The sequence below is a fragment of the Urocampus carinirostris genome, chromosome 6 (assembly GCF_059441175.1).
Source record: "Urocampus carinirostris isolate Australia breed hairy pipefish chromosome 6, RoL_Ucar_1.0, whole genome shotgun sequence".
In the NCBI taxonomy this organism is placed as follows: Eukaryota; Metazoa; Chordata; class Actinopteri; order Syngnathiformes; family Syngnathidae; genus Urocampus; species Urocampus carinirostris.
Genome location: NC_142354.1, coordinates 32,045,524 through 32,059,423, shown reverse-complemented (window position 1 = coordinate 32,059,423; position 13,900 = coordinate 32,045,524). Strand labels below are relative to the sequence as shown.

Below are 13,900 nucleotides of genomic sequence, written 5' to 3'. Positions count from 1 at the left end.
AGCCCTACGTGTCCATCTTAAATTTGGTTCAAGCATGAATTATGTCAAGCTATGTCAAGACAAATCAATCTCTTTAGCGAAGACTTCATCCTTGGCTGCAGTTAATCAGATAATCGGGTCTAATCGCCACTTAATTGATGCAAGCAGTGGTGGCTTTGTACAGTTAACATTCTGCATCATTCTGATCGGGGCTTAACCATATGTTCTCCTTGTCAGAGAACAGGTGGGAATAAGTCATGTGACCTTAACGCGGGGAATCTCGGATCATGGCTGCACAAACGTGTGTTATTTACCATTACCGATTCAGTTTCCAAAAGGACCATAAATTTTGTATCGTTAACAAGTTAACTGAAAACATGTTCTTATTGGTTGTAAATCAGGGTGCGTGATAAATGGTCTTCTCCTACCAATACCACAAAAAAACCTGTTTCTTGAGACCAATACAATAAACAAAACAATACCTTTTTACAAGTGCATGCTAAAAAAACACAAGGGTCTAAAAAGTAGTGTTGGAGCAACTTCAGCTCGACTTCAATACTTTTAATAATAATAGTATTAATAATAATTAATCAATAATTAGTTTATCAAAAATAACTACAATAAGAATGTAATATTATGAGCACCATAACACGGACATTGATTGCAGAAAGTGCATATGATTTCGGGGGTGTTGGGTACGTGAAAACATGTCACTTCTAAATATTATGCAATTGCTCCAATACCTTCTGTCACACATGTCTTGGCCAAATATTTGTCTGCACTTAATAAGCACACCATACTCATATGCACCTTATGCAATATCTGTCAGTATTATCGTGTTCATAACAATATTTTGTCATTGTAGTTACTATTGACAAACATAGTTTTAATCGATTGATTGATAAAGTCTCTTGTCTCTTCTAAAGGTTAGCAGTTATTGGTATTGTTCTCTAAAAGCAGGATTTTGTTGGTTATCTGTAGGAAAAATGCTTCATCATGCATTTTTCAAATTATACATAAAATAAGCAAACTTGTCATACATAGCATTGGGTTAGATAAAGTATCCAGTTCTCATGAGAAAATAAATTATGAAATTGAGCAAAATCGTCTACCATCCGTTAGATCAGGGGTGGACAAACTACGACCTGTGAGCCTGCAGGCTATTATCTAGCCCACCAAACCAAAATTAGCAAAAATACTAATACAATATATTGTTTTGTCCACGGCTCCCCTTTAATGATGTGAATGTTATGACTTCTTTTCTTTGTATTTGTGTTATATTTTTTAGTGTATGGTATTTTTCTAGATAGTCATCACCCAAAAACTACACTTTTAAATGCATATTATTCAACCATCCAGTATCTGCACCGCTTATCCTCAGTAGGGTCGCGAGGGTGCTGGAGCCCATACCAGCACATGCATTGCTGAGGTATCACAGTGGGTTGTTTTTTCCTCTAGTCCCGCCTCTCTACCATTTTTTTTTTACACCTGCAACTAAAGAGTTAATCCTATCGCTGTGCAAGATTTTCTGATTTGTGATATGAGATAAAACAATTTGAAATTTAAAAAAAAACAATAAATATATATACATAAATAAGTGAAATGTTGTGTAAAAGGGGTAAGGATTTTTTCCGGTACATCTATCCATTCATTTTCTTCCGCTTACCGGGGGTCAAGTCACAGGGGCAAGGAATCCTAGACCTTACTATCCCCAGTCACTTCATCCAGCTCATCAAACAGGATCCAAAGGCGTTCCCAGGCCAAACCTAGAGACTTAGTCTCTCCAGGGTGTCCTGGGTTGTCCCCAGGGCCTCCTGCCCGTGGGACATGCCAAGAACACGTCCCAAGGGAGTCATCCTCGTCATATACCCGAGCCACCTCAGCTGGTTTTTCTCAATGCTGATGAGCAGCGGCTCTACACTGAGTCCCTACCAGGTTACCGAGTTTCTCACATTACCTTTAAGGACACCCTGCGGAGGAAACTCTTTTCAGCTGCTTGTATCCAGGATATTGTTCTTTGGGTCATGACCCACAGTTCATGACTGTAGGTGAGGGTAGGAACCTAGATCGATCGGTAAATTCCTTCTTCACCACAACAGACCGGTACATGGTCCGCATGACGGCAGATGTTCCACTGATCCGTCTCCTATTCCATGTTACCCTCACTCGCGAACAAGAGCCCGAAATACTTGAAATCCTCCACTTGGGGCAGGATATCATCTCAAACCTGTTAGGAGCATGCTACACTTTTCTGGCTGAGTACGATGGTTTTGGACTTGGAGGGGCTGACTTTATTCTGGCCACTTCACACTCGGTTGCGAAACGCTCCAGTCAGAGCTAAAGATCACGGCTTGAGGAAGCTAAGAGCACCACATCATCTGCAAAAAGCAGTGATGCTGTGCTGAGGCTTCCAAACTGGATCCCTTGCCCGCCAAGGCCCCGCTTAGAAATTTTGTCCACAAAAGTTATGAACAAATTGGAGATAATCGGTGAACCTATACCCTCGAAGCACTCACCACGGGTTTCCATGAGGAACACGGATGAATGCGTTCTCCAAGTCAAACTCCCATGCCCCCTCGAGGACCCGGCAGAGTGAATCCGAGATTCAACTACCCGACGGACCTTCCCTCTTCACTACATCTATTAAAAAATATTCAAGCTCAGGTTCCAGGAAAGGCGTGCAAACTATAATGAAAAAAAAAAAAAACACACACACACACACAATAGCTCACCCTGTAGGAGATTTTGAGGAAAAGGGGCAGATGAACTTGTCCTTCTAGAACCCCTTCACTAGGCACATCCAACTGCTAAACGGAATTTGCTATTCTAATAAGCACTTACACAAACACACCACATGGACAGTCAGCAAGCACGCCTGCCTGCATCTGATGTGGCTTCAAAGGTGGTCGAAAATCCTCAGTATCCAAGAGAGCTGGCTTTGAAGGAGTTAATACTACCTAAGACTCTCAAATGTGTAGCTTTTACTGCAGGAATTGGCTGCTGTATCCATGGCAACAGCTGCCAGATGAGGAAAAACACCGAGGTGGTGGTTATCAGTGGTCATAGTCTGCTGCCACCCTGTGGACTTATGAGTAGGTACAAAAACAAGACAAAGAGGCACATGACTTATCGGATTTTTGAGTGGTGACGTCATTACTATGAATAGTATAAAATTGTTTTTATTGTCATTGATTGCAATCTAGCGTACATTGTTTACAACGAGATTAGACCATGATAAACATGTAAGATAATTATTTAAAGAAATAAATTAAGATTAAATATTAGAATAAAAAAGGCAATATTTATAAGGTAGTGCTTTTAAATGCATCAGAACATAGTGCAATGACATAAAGCAGCAATATTGAGCAGAACTAAGAATAAATAAATAAAATATGAATATTAATTTTCCTTAACATGGGCAAGATGTTTATTTTCATACAGTTTTGTGTGCTTGTTTATGGTGATGATGATCTCTGAGCCTGTTAGCCCTTGTTTTTAGGGACCTGTACCGTCTCCCAGAAGGCAGCATGTTAATGAGGTGGTGGCCAGGGTTAGAATTTTTTTTTATCAATAATGTAGTCAGCATGTTTTTTCCCTCACAATCTTGATTGCATGTTTAGGATGGTGAGACAAAACTCTAAGCCTGTTAGACATGTTTAAGAGACCTGTAGCAATTGCCAGTGGGCAGGATGTTAAAGAGGTGGTGGCGAGGGTAAGAGAAGTTCTTAATAATGTTATCAGTATTTTTTTCCTACAATCGTGTGGTCACGTCGGTTGGGCAGAGAGAAGCTGCTATATTTCTGGCTGAAATGATGACACTGTATGGTTCTTCTGTCTGCTGCCGTGCACCTAGTATGTTTGCCACTGTGCTAGCTAAACAAAATCCTCCAGACTGGGTAGAGAGCATCTGATTATATTTGAGGCAGGGGTAATTACTCTCCGTAAACAACAGAAACCTCAAGATTACAACTTTGTGAATTTTTAATAGAGAAAGCTCCCAATATAGTCAGTCTTTTGTGAGAACTGTACAAGAATCGACACTGAATTTGGAATATCTGATAATTACCCCAAGAGACTAATATAACAGCCTAGTAAATCATCCACTGTTTATCCTCACTAGCGTTGCGAGGTAGCTGGAGCGGAGAGCAGGGGACACCCTAAACTGGTTGCCAGCCAGTAGCAGGGCACACAGAGACATACAACCAATCACACGCTCACTCACACAATTTGGAATGCATGTTTTTGTAATGTGTAAGGACACTGGAGTGCTCGGAGGAAACCAGATTTGGGAAGAACTAACCAACACTGCTCAGATGTAGGTAGCAGGAATTAAACCCTCTGCACCATGGGCTGACGCAATAGCCACTCAGCCACCGAGCCTCCCCCAAGTAAATCATTACAGATCTGAATTTATCTATGACATTAACTGTGACAAAAAAGTCTCAACAAAAATAATCTCCTTAATGTAAACCTAATGATGTGATTGTGGGTTGACGCATTAAGCCAGTCAGAAGCTCGTACTTAGAAGGTTAATGATAGCTTCAATGTAAAGCTTTCGTCACTGGCTGACAATATTTCAACAGATCATCCTAATGTGACGATTTGATTGGCCGCCAGATTTAAAACAGGCCTGCAGCTAATAACCCGGTTCAACATACTATAAATGTCACCACAGGAGACTACTCATGCACTTACAATTTAGGCCTATTTCCAAGTATCTTTATTTTCTTTAGTCATTTATAACATGTTTATCCTGGCGTGTCATGTGAAATCTCGTTGTAAACAATGTACCCAACGTTGTTTTTTAATAACAAAGACAATTCTATTCTATTCTGTAAATTAAATGGGTGAGGGGCTGTTTTGGAAGGGGTTCATGCGCACTACCACAAGGGGGCGTATGTCACTTAGCATGTTGAGGCAGTGATCACCTTTTTTACTTCTGTAATTGAGTACAGTGGTTTACAGTACATTAGAAGAGAAAAAGTAAGAATTTGAAAATATTTATGGGTAAAAAAAATGACGTTTTCACTGAATAAAGATCTCAAATAATCATCACTGAAACATTTGGAATAATTTGATGGAAGTCTTAACTAACAGCAAGCAGAAAAAGAAATGCTGCACAAATGTTACCATAAATTTAAAACAATTATTATTTATTACCTTTTATTATTATACTCAGTTGTTTTTTGGGTTATGTTCAGTAGTTTTTGTTCCGTCATGTTATGTGTTTTGGTGCTTCCTGTGAAATTTTACTCTCAAAGATGATGTCACTGAGTTTTTGGGAGGATGCAAGGAAACTCGAGCTTCCAAAGCTTTGTGGAATTATTTTTTCGCTCTGGACTAGGTATTTTCTGCTTTCTCATTGCCTTTAATGCCTTTCTTCCGGTTAATTCAGACTTTACCGTCTCGCCGGCATGGCACTCTGGTTTTTGATATATCCACGTATAGGAATATGTTCTTTGCCGTATAACTTTCATGTTTTGCTCAATTAGATACAGTTAGTATTCTAACATTGTGTTTCATTGGTTCGTCATCTAGGCTGTCTCAATATTATTTTCTCTGCGAGAGTGGATATCCAACGTCAAATTCCTTCATGGTTTGTTCAGTTAGAGTAAGTTTGCATTCAAACTAAAGGTAAGATCTTGGGCCCGGGCACGAACCCGAATTTGGGGTTCGGGTTTAAAATGCCAGTCAGTTTTTTTTCCCCCAAAAAGAAATGTTCATCCTTGGTGTTTGGGTAAAAAAAACGCTTCTATTACTTCTTCCGTTCCCCTCACGTCACACATCATTTCCGCTTCTTGCCAATAGCTTACAAGCTTTAAATACTTTCTTTATTTTTGGTCAAACATTTTACTAATTGCAGCTTGTAGTCTGCAGAAAATAATTTTCTTTTCTGTGCCCTTTTGTTAAGTTTTACTTTTGTTGGCTGCACGTCGCCAAAATGTTCAATTCAGGACCAAACCGTTTTAGCGCTGCACTTGCAGTGCACACTTGATTTGAGGGACTCCGCCCCAAGTAAACCCCAAGCTGCGTAGGTCAGTCAAAACGCACAGTTTGGCACTGAAGTACGCACAGGACAAGTAAACTTCGTGTTCACTTTGGCGGCAAAATAAAGCTATGGGTTTATTTCGGGCTTGGTTATCAAATCGAGTTAATACGTCGGGTTTGGGCAGATTTGGGTTTATATATCCGCGGCCCGGGTCGGGTTGGGCTGAATTTCTTGGGCCCGATCCTACCTCAAAATCAAACATATCCTGCACTACAGTCCTTTCATGGTTTTGTTTAGTTAGAGCTTGTTGGTATACGAACCTTATGTAATTGTTCTATCTACACCTGATGTTCCCTGCGTATTTGTGCTTTTGTGTTTTGTTTTTAGTTAGAACCAGCTAGCTTGTATTCCACCATAACATGCATTTTTCTTTCAGGTTTTGTTCATTTAAATTGAGTTGGTGCTTTGATATTATGCAGAATGCTGTCGTATTTGAGCCTATGTTAGAGAAGCTTTAATGTCTTTGATTTTTTTTGAATCCTAGAAAATGTCTTAGTTTGTGTCTACATGTACTGGATCCTGAGAGCTGGTTTGTGTTTTGGTGATTATTCTGTTTTTAATATTGGACACCTGCAAAGGAGATTGGATAGAATGCTAGTTTGATATTTTAATTATTAAGCACTGTTTACATCATAGTCATCATCGGCCACTAATCTTGCCATTCTTTGAATTCCACACCCTCTAGGTAGGATATGATGTTTGTAACCTAACATATTTAATAAAAAAGAAAGGGCTAGGGGGGTGCCTTTTAGCAAATAATATGAATTTGGCATTGTAGCATCCCGGACGCTAAAGTGGAGCTACCTGGGGCTACCGGAGCTACCCGGCTACAGCGCTGTTAGACAGAGACACGAAAGCCTGCGGGAAGCGGAGATGAGGTGGACTCGCTAACACGAAGTGGTGTATCCCTGGGCACAAAGATTTCCATCTGCTGCAGGGACGTCGAACTTTTGGACTGGCGTGTGACGTCATCCACTATGCCGTGGCTAAACTACAACAAAGGAGACTGCTGGAAGTGTCAATTTCCCTGTGGGGATGAATAAAGTATATCTATCTATCTATCTATCTATCTATAGGGGTGGGGGGCTACAGTCTTCTCCTTTTCTTCTTGCAACTTTAAAATTCATAGATGTCTTTTCTTTTTGTCTCAAGTGTCTACTAGATTATAAACTCATTAGTTCCATATGAGCTCCCATTGTTTAAAATCCCACCCTACATCCTTTCTTTCGCCATCTTTAAAATCACTTAATCAACGTCTTAATCGTACTGCTGAGTCTTGGACTCTTCATCGAGCATTTCTTGTCTCTCCACTGATTATGTAATCCCTAGCTAATGACCCTCCCCTCCTCAAACTCATTTATTTTTCCCAGCAGCACCCAAATACCCACCTCCAGTCATCACCCTGCAAATGGAAGACCGCTCTCATGCCATCATAGGGCACAACTAACTGACCCACTTTTTTCCCGATCGTCCGTCACTCTGTCACACACACTGCTGACTCAAGACCCGCTCAAGCTGTTGAGCAAAAAAAGGGAAAAATAAAACATGTTCATGTGCATGAGTGCATTTGGCAACGCATGCATACAAAAGGGAATCAACTCCACATCTGTTTGCCGGGTCTAATTTTAGAAAGAAGATGGGAACTCAAACGCCTAATCACATGAACGAGCATAAATGCAGATTAAAGAGATGACAACGTGTAAAGAAGGTGCATCACTTCCATGTGAAAAGCTTTACCCCTTACTTTTGCCATTGCCATCATATTTTTACATCGATAGGCACTCCTGTCTCTCATCTGAGAAAACATGAAAAAAACTACAGAAATCAACTTAAAAGCAACCATAGATCTGTTGTGTACGACAGTGTTGTGGGCTAATGTGGGAGCAGTCACTGCTGATTACATCCACAGTCCTTTCTAGGTCAGCATCAGGCTACAGTCATCCAGAACTGCAGTCCTCAAAGCCACACGCATGTGCATACACAGTAATTAATTTGTTGTATTCAGAATATAGAGTAAAAACTAATATATTAAATATTAAGAAATATTATTTTTTCAAATTTTGTCAGTGTTTTTATTTAATATTATTAATTTATTTATTCACTATCATTGAAGTTACTAACATTATAAATGTATTTCGTATTAGTTTTAGAATAATTACAATTATAATAATTATTGGAACTTTTGTTATTAGCTGTATTTTTTTTTAATTATTTGTAATTGAATATGAACCAAATATAGTTATTCCGTTTGTATTTATACTTCTTTATTTTATAATGTTTTTACTTGTTATTATTTTTATATTACTATTCTTTTTTATTATTACTTGTGGTTATTTTGTTATTTTTACAACTTATACTTAGTGTTCATATAAAATAATTATGATAATGTTTTATGGGGTTTGTTTAAACTGTGATATGTTTAATAGTTAATTCATTTGTTTTTTATTTGTTGTTATCATTATTATTTTTGTTATTTTTGTAAGCTGTATTTGTATTTATATTTTTATTATTTGTAATCATAACTGTTGAGGTTTTCTATTTATGTTTTTTAATTCATTGAGTAACTCATCATTAGTAGTATTGAATTACTATGTTGTATCTATTCACATCAATTTATTGTTGACTATTTTTGATGACATTAATAATAATAATAATAATAATAGTTATTATAATCATAATCATTGATATTTTTGTTAAGTTTTCATCATTACATATCTAGTTCTTTCATATATTTTATCACTTTTACGTCTAAAATTCTGCAGCGAGGCTTTAAAATAAGACAGGAAAGTATGATCACATTACCCCAATCTTAGTTAATCTGCATTGGCTCTATGTTAGCTTAAGATGTGATTTTAATGTTTGATGGTATTATACAAAATCATGCATGGACTTGCGCCCTCATATCTTTTAGATTTAATTTCCCCCTATGTTTCGGCCTTCGCTCTGAAAATGCTGGACTACTAGTGATCCCAAGAGCCAATAAGAGAACCGCATGTTCGAGAGCCTTCTCCATCTCCAGCCCCAGTGTTGTGGAATGCTCTTCCCCCTGAGATTTGAGCTGCAACCTCGGTGGAACTGTTTAAATCTAGGCTTAAAACACACCAATATTCTATAGCTCATGAATGACCTATAATTCATGTTGACAATATGTGTGGGTTATTTGTTATTACAACATCCATTGAAGCCTGGTCAACATGGAAGGGGGATTACCTCATGTGCGGCCCCTTCTCAAGGTTTCTTCATTTTCCTCATGTTGAGGTTTGAGTTTTGCCTTGCCCTCATGTAGGTTTTAGATCAGGGGATGGTGTAATAATAGTCTGTGGTTTGCAATAATCTGTGGTCTGTGCAGCCCTTTGAGACTCCTTGTGGTTAAGGGCTGTACAAATAAACATGACTTCACTTGACTTTTCAGGAGTATTATTTATATTTAGTATTCATTAAATATATGAACAATTTAACAGGTGCTGGCACCGTGTGGTCGTGTTTGCATGAACATGAGTTAAAACTACAACACTGACAGTCTTTTAAATTAGAAATACTAGTACAGTTATAGAAATTAAAACACATGATACTATCTAAATAGCAAGCAATCTCAATATTTATTCATCCACTGCCATCCTCACTTTAAGCTCTTTGACATCTTTAGCCGTCCATGGCAACCTAAGACGCATCCATCTTATTTACATTTCTTTTTTGGCAGCGAATAAAGGTTGAATAAAATGAAAATTCAAAAGCAAGCTCCATGCATAAAAGTATTAAAAACAATAAATAAATAAAAATTAAAGAAGATCACATACATGTAAGTTACTTGCAGGACTTATACAGAAATATCTTGCCAGTAATGGAAATTTATGATTTTTTTGAAAAAGTTATGGAAGTTATCTTTCAATTGTGCACACTGCCTGGGACTCATGAATACATGCAGCCCCCGAGAACCAACGTTTGAGGCCGTATTTGATATAGTCGCATTACTGTGAACATAGACATATCCATATGTTTAATGTTTATGTGAAGAAATGTAAAGCTCAGCAAAGCAAAAAAAGCTTGTGGTGACTGTGGAGCTCAGCAATTAAAAGCAAGAACCTGTTGGAACTCAGCCGGGTGTATTCCGCCAGTTTTTACTGAGTCAGCCTTAATCCTTTGCTGATGCCTTAAACCACGTCACTGTGATGACAAATTGAGGCAGGGACGTACCAGAATCACAAATGTCCATTTAAAAGTTCCTAACTATTTTGTGTGAATATGATCAAAATCAATTCTCATGCATAAAGACTATATTACTGTATTTACAGACCCCAGAGCACATCCAAAAAACAACCATTTATCAATCAATAAATCTTATTGCAAAACGCAGTTGTATAACAATGGTGGCAACGGTGATCAAACCGTATAGCAAAAGATGACCACCGAATCCAGACCACCATGACGCTAGGGACATGTATGTTGTTCTCAATTGCATAACATTAGATTTAAAGGAAATCGAACCCGGATCGCAGCAGGGAGAGCACCATATCCTAATAACTAGACCACTAGGGACATATACAACGCATTAAAAGACATAAGGTCTCATCTCATTGCCACAGTACGGGATGTGTTCGAGAAAAGAGGAATCAAAAAGTGAATCAAAGTCAGTATAACAATTTGCTTCATATTATAAGCTCAAATTATGCATCCTAAGTGAAAGACATTTTGAATACTTGTGGCCATGCGTTTATTAACATCTTTCAGGACCATCTAATTATTTTCTACCCTCTTCATTCAGTTACGAACAACCGAAATACTTGCAACAGTGCCTTTCTGTTCATTCAGTTCAGAATCGGATGCGATACGATACTGTATTTCAGTGGTCCCCAACAACATCTGCAATTTGGTACCGTGACTAAAAATAGGGTGATGAGATAATACTTAATGCTTTTTAGAGTGTCTTCTGTATCCCTAAAGGTCTAGTGCTATGGTTCCGAAACTTTTGCAGGCTGGCGCCCCCTTTGCTCTCCAGTGTATTCCTAGCGCCCAGTCCAATTGTAGATGCACCTTTTTCGTCTTTTACTTGTGATCCTTTTTGACATGCCGTGCATTGTAATACGTGATCATTTTTAAGGTGCTGGTACAAATGACTTGTTTTTCCTCTGGACCTAGCGACTACGCGAAAGCAAATTCGGCAACGGGCGTTTTCTTCTGTTCCACGTCCGCTTCGTCAAAACAAAAATAGGTCCAAACAAGTGATGTACCGCAAGATTCGTTTCTTTCTCATTTGTTGACTCTGTTTAGTCCGCCATGACACTCAATGAGCTCACAAGGTGGGTGTGGCACAGTGTGGTGTTTGCAAACTTTGAATCGAATTGATTGGCTTGTGCTATGATTAAAACTTGCCTTTGATTGGCTGGCGCTTTTAAAACTCGAACAGTAACAATTGTGGTTGGCCAAAACTCCAGCACTCACGACAAAACCTTAAAAAAACAGCAGTGCTTTGAGGTTTCACACCCGCACTACGTTTAAACTTATGACTTTGACTTCGGACTGCCGCCCCCCTACCGTCCACCTCCCGCCCCATTTTTCCTCACCGCCCCCCCAGATCTTTTCACAAGGTACTGACATTTGAAGGGGGTCCCGAGTTTTAAGTCTTGCTTCCAACAAGACACTTCACAAAATAAATTCTAAGAGCTTTCCATAAATATGTTGAAGAACCCATCAAAACTATTTTGTTTTCATTTTTATTAGATGTATACAAGTGAAACAGTACTCAAATTAGAACAAAGTTGGGATTTTTTATTTATTTAATTCTGCACCGTGTTTTACGTACTAAGAGACATACCAGATTAGAAAGACCCACCTTCAAAATGGTCTTTTATTAAATATTTTTCATATATAAGGCACACTGGGCTATTGGGTGCTCAAAATTAAGACTAATCTAAGGGCTTTGGTTTCATAAAAAGGGCGGGGGAAAACTATTTAGTAGAACATAAAATAACATGATACAATCCGGTTTGAAATCTTGCCAAACTAGATTCCTACTATATGTTGCACACGCTATTCAAAACTTTTTATTTTTTTGTGACCAAGTAAAAGACAAAAGAAAATTTGCTTCCATTTGTTGTTGCTGGATGCTGCTGGAAAAGTGAATTTCCCTTCGGGGATGAATAAAGTATCTATCTATCTATCTATCTTATTTGCATTGCGCATTATCTATTGCATTGATTGCACATGGAGAAGAGGAAGTAGTTTCATCTGTGCTGTGTCTATGCTGTTAGTTTAGTACAATTGACAAAAAAATGAAGTTGATCCTCTTAAAACTAAAATATTCACTAAATGGTTACCGTATTTAGTAGTAGTTACACAAGTCCAATTTTATTAACAGTATTTTGGGCCTATACGGCACATGAGATAATTCGTTCTACTTGCGGATATCTGGAACATTTTTTGTGTATTAAGTGCGCCCTATAGTCCAGAAAATACAGCCGAGCCTATTTTGTCAAACTGCAGTAATTCAATGGCAATTGTAGGAAGTGCATAATCACTCAAACCGAATAAGTAATGCAAATATTAATAAAAACAAATAAAATACTATAAAATACTGTGGAAAAAAATGTTTGTTTTTTGGAGATTTGAAAAAACAAGATTTACATTTAAAGAGTGTCAAGAGAAACAGGTTTAGGGTCGAATAGTGCAGGCACGAGATGAAACGGAGGAAAAAGAGAGCGTAAGGTAGAAGAGTTAGGTCTAGCGCCAGGTTAGGCGGAAGAATCTGCTTTGTCGACAGAAACTATACGCATGACAAATTACCTAAAGCCAAGTCCTCTGTCACGGTATGCGTTAGGTAAACACCCGAGTGCAGATTTTCTCCAGGAATTGATACTGATGGCAATAGTTACATACGTCAGCTACAGATTATTTCTCTTATGTATTTAAAACATATTTACATCTTCATGTATCATGTATTCCATACTACTTGTACAAATTTTCTGCTCTTAGTTTTTTTATTCCTAAAATGTATTGGTCACATATAAAAATCCTTAGACAAATCACGGTACGCGGGCCACATACGGGCTTTTTAATCCGGCACGCTGAAAATTAAGTTAATTTTAAGGTTAAAAGTGGTTCTTAGACAATGTTAACACTTAAAAATATCCCTGCAAACAAACAACAAAGTTGAGAATATTAATGGCTTTATTGGAGAAGTTTGGTATCAAAATATCTAATATTTGTAAATGTGCTAGCTTTACTAACATAAGCGATATTAGCTTTCCAGCCCATATAAACAGCCACTTGACGTGATCAAGGAGATATTGCGTTAAGTATTCTGTTGTCTTCTCTTTCATTTTACACATGGCAGTGTAAAAAGAAATTGTAAAATAGTAAACAAAGAAAATACATTTTATCTAATCTACAAATCAAAATGCAACACATACATACTTTTCTACTAAGATAAATACGACATTAAAGTAGTAAGGAAATTTTAAGAAACACTTCATTAAGTGACAGTGTTTATTACATTGATTGTATTGATCACTACTACCAAAAATGAGTGCCAAATAGTACAAGAATACAAAGTACGGAGACAAAGTGTGTTTATATCACAGTTAATGTATATTTCCTTCTTTTAAAATCAATATTGTTTTAGATGATGTTTTCTAACCACTAGGATGCACTAAATAATACATACTTCTCCTTTAAGAAAGCATCAAGTATATAATACCTGACATCACTCACAGTGTTACTAATCTGCATTGATCTCATGGGAAACATGACTGTATGGGTTTGAAGTACTTGTACAACACGGAGAATGCTCAACACAAAACTCGTTCCATACGAGAACACAATGGGAAAAGAGACCGCACAAGTGTGTTGCAGTTGGCATTAATTCACTGTACATAA

At 37.8% G+C, this 13,900-nt stretch overlaps 1 protein-coding gene across 4 annotated transcripts in view; it reads right to left on the bottom strand.

Annotated features, from left to right (window-relative positions):
• The window catches only part of LOC148364592 (membrane-associated guanylate kinase, WW and PDZ domain-containing protein 1-like), a 164,397-nt gene that overhangs the window by 106,626 nt on the left and 43,871 nt on the right, over positions 1-13,900 (bottom strand). The window lies entirely within an intron of this gene.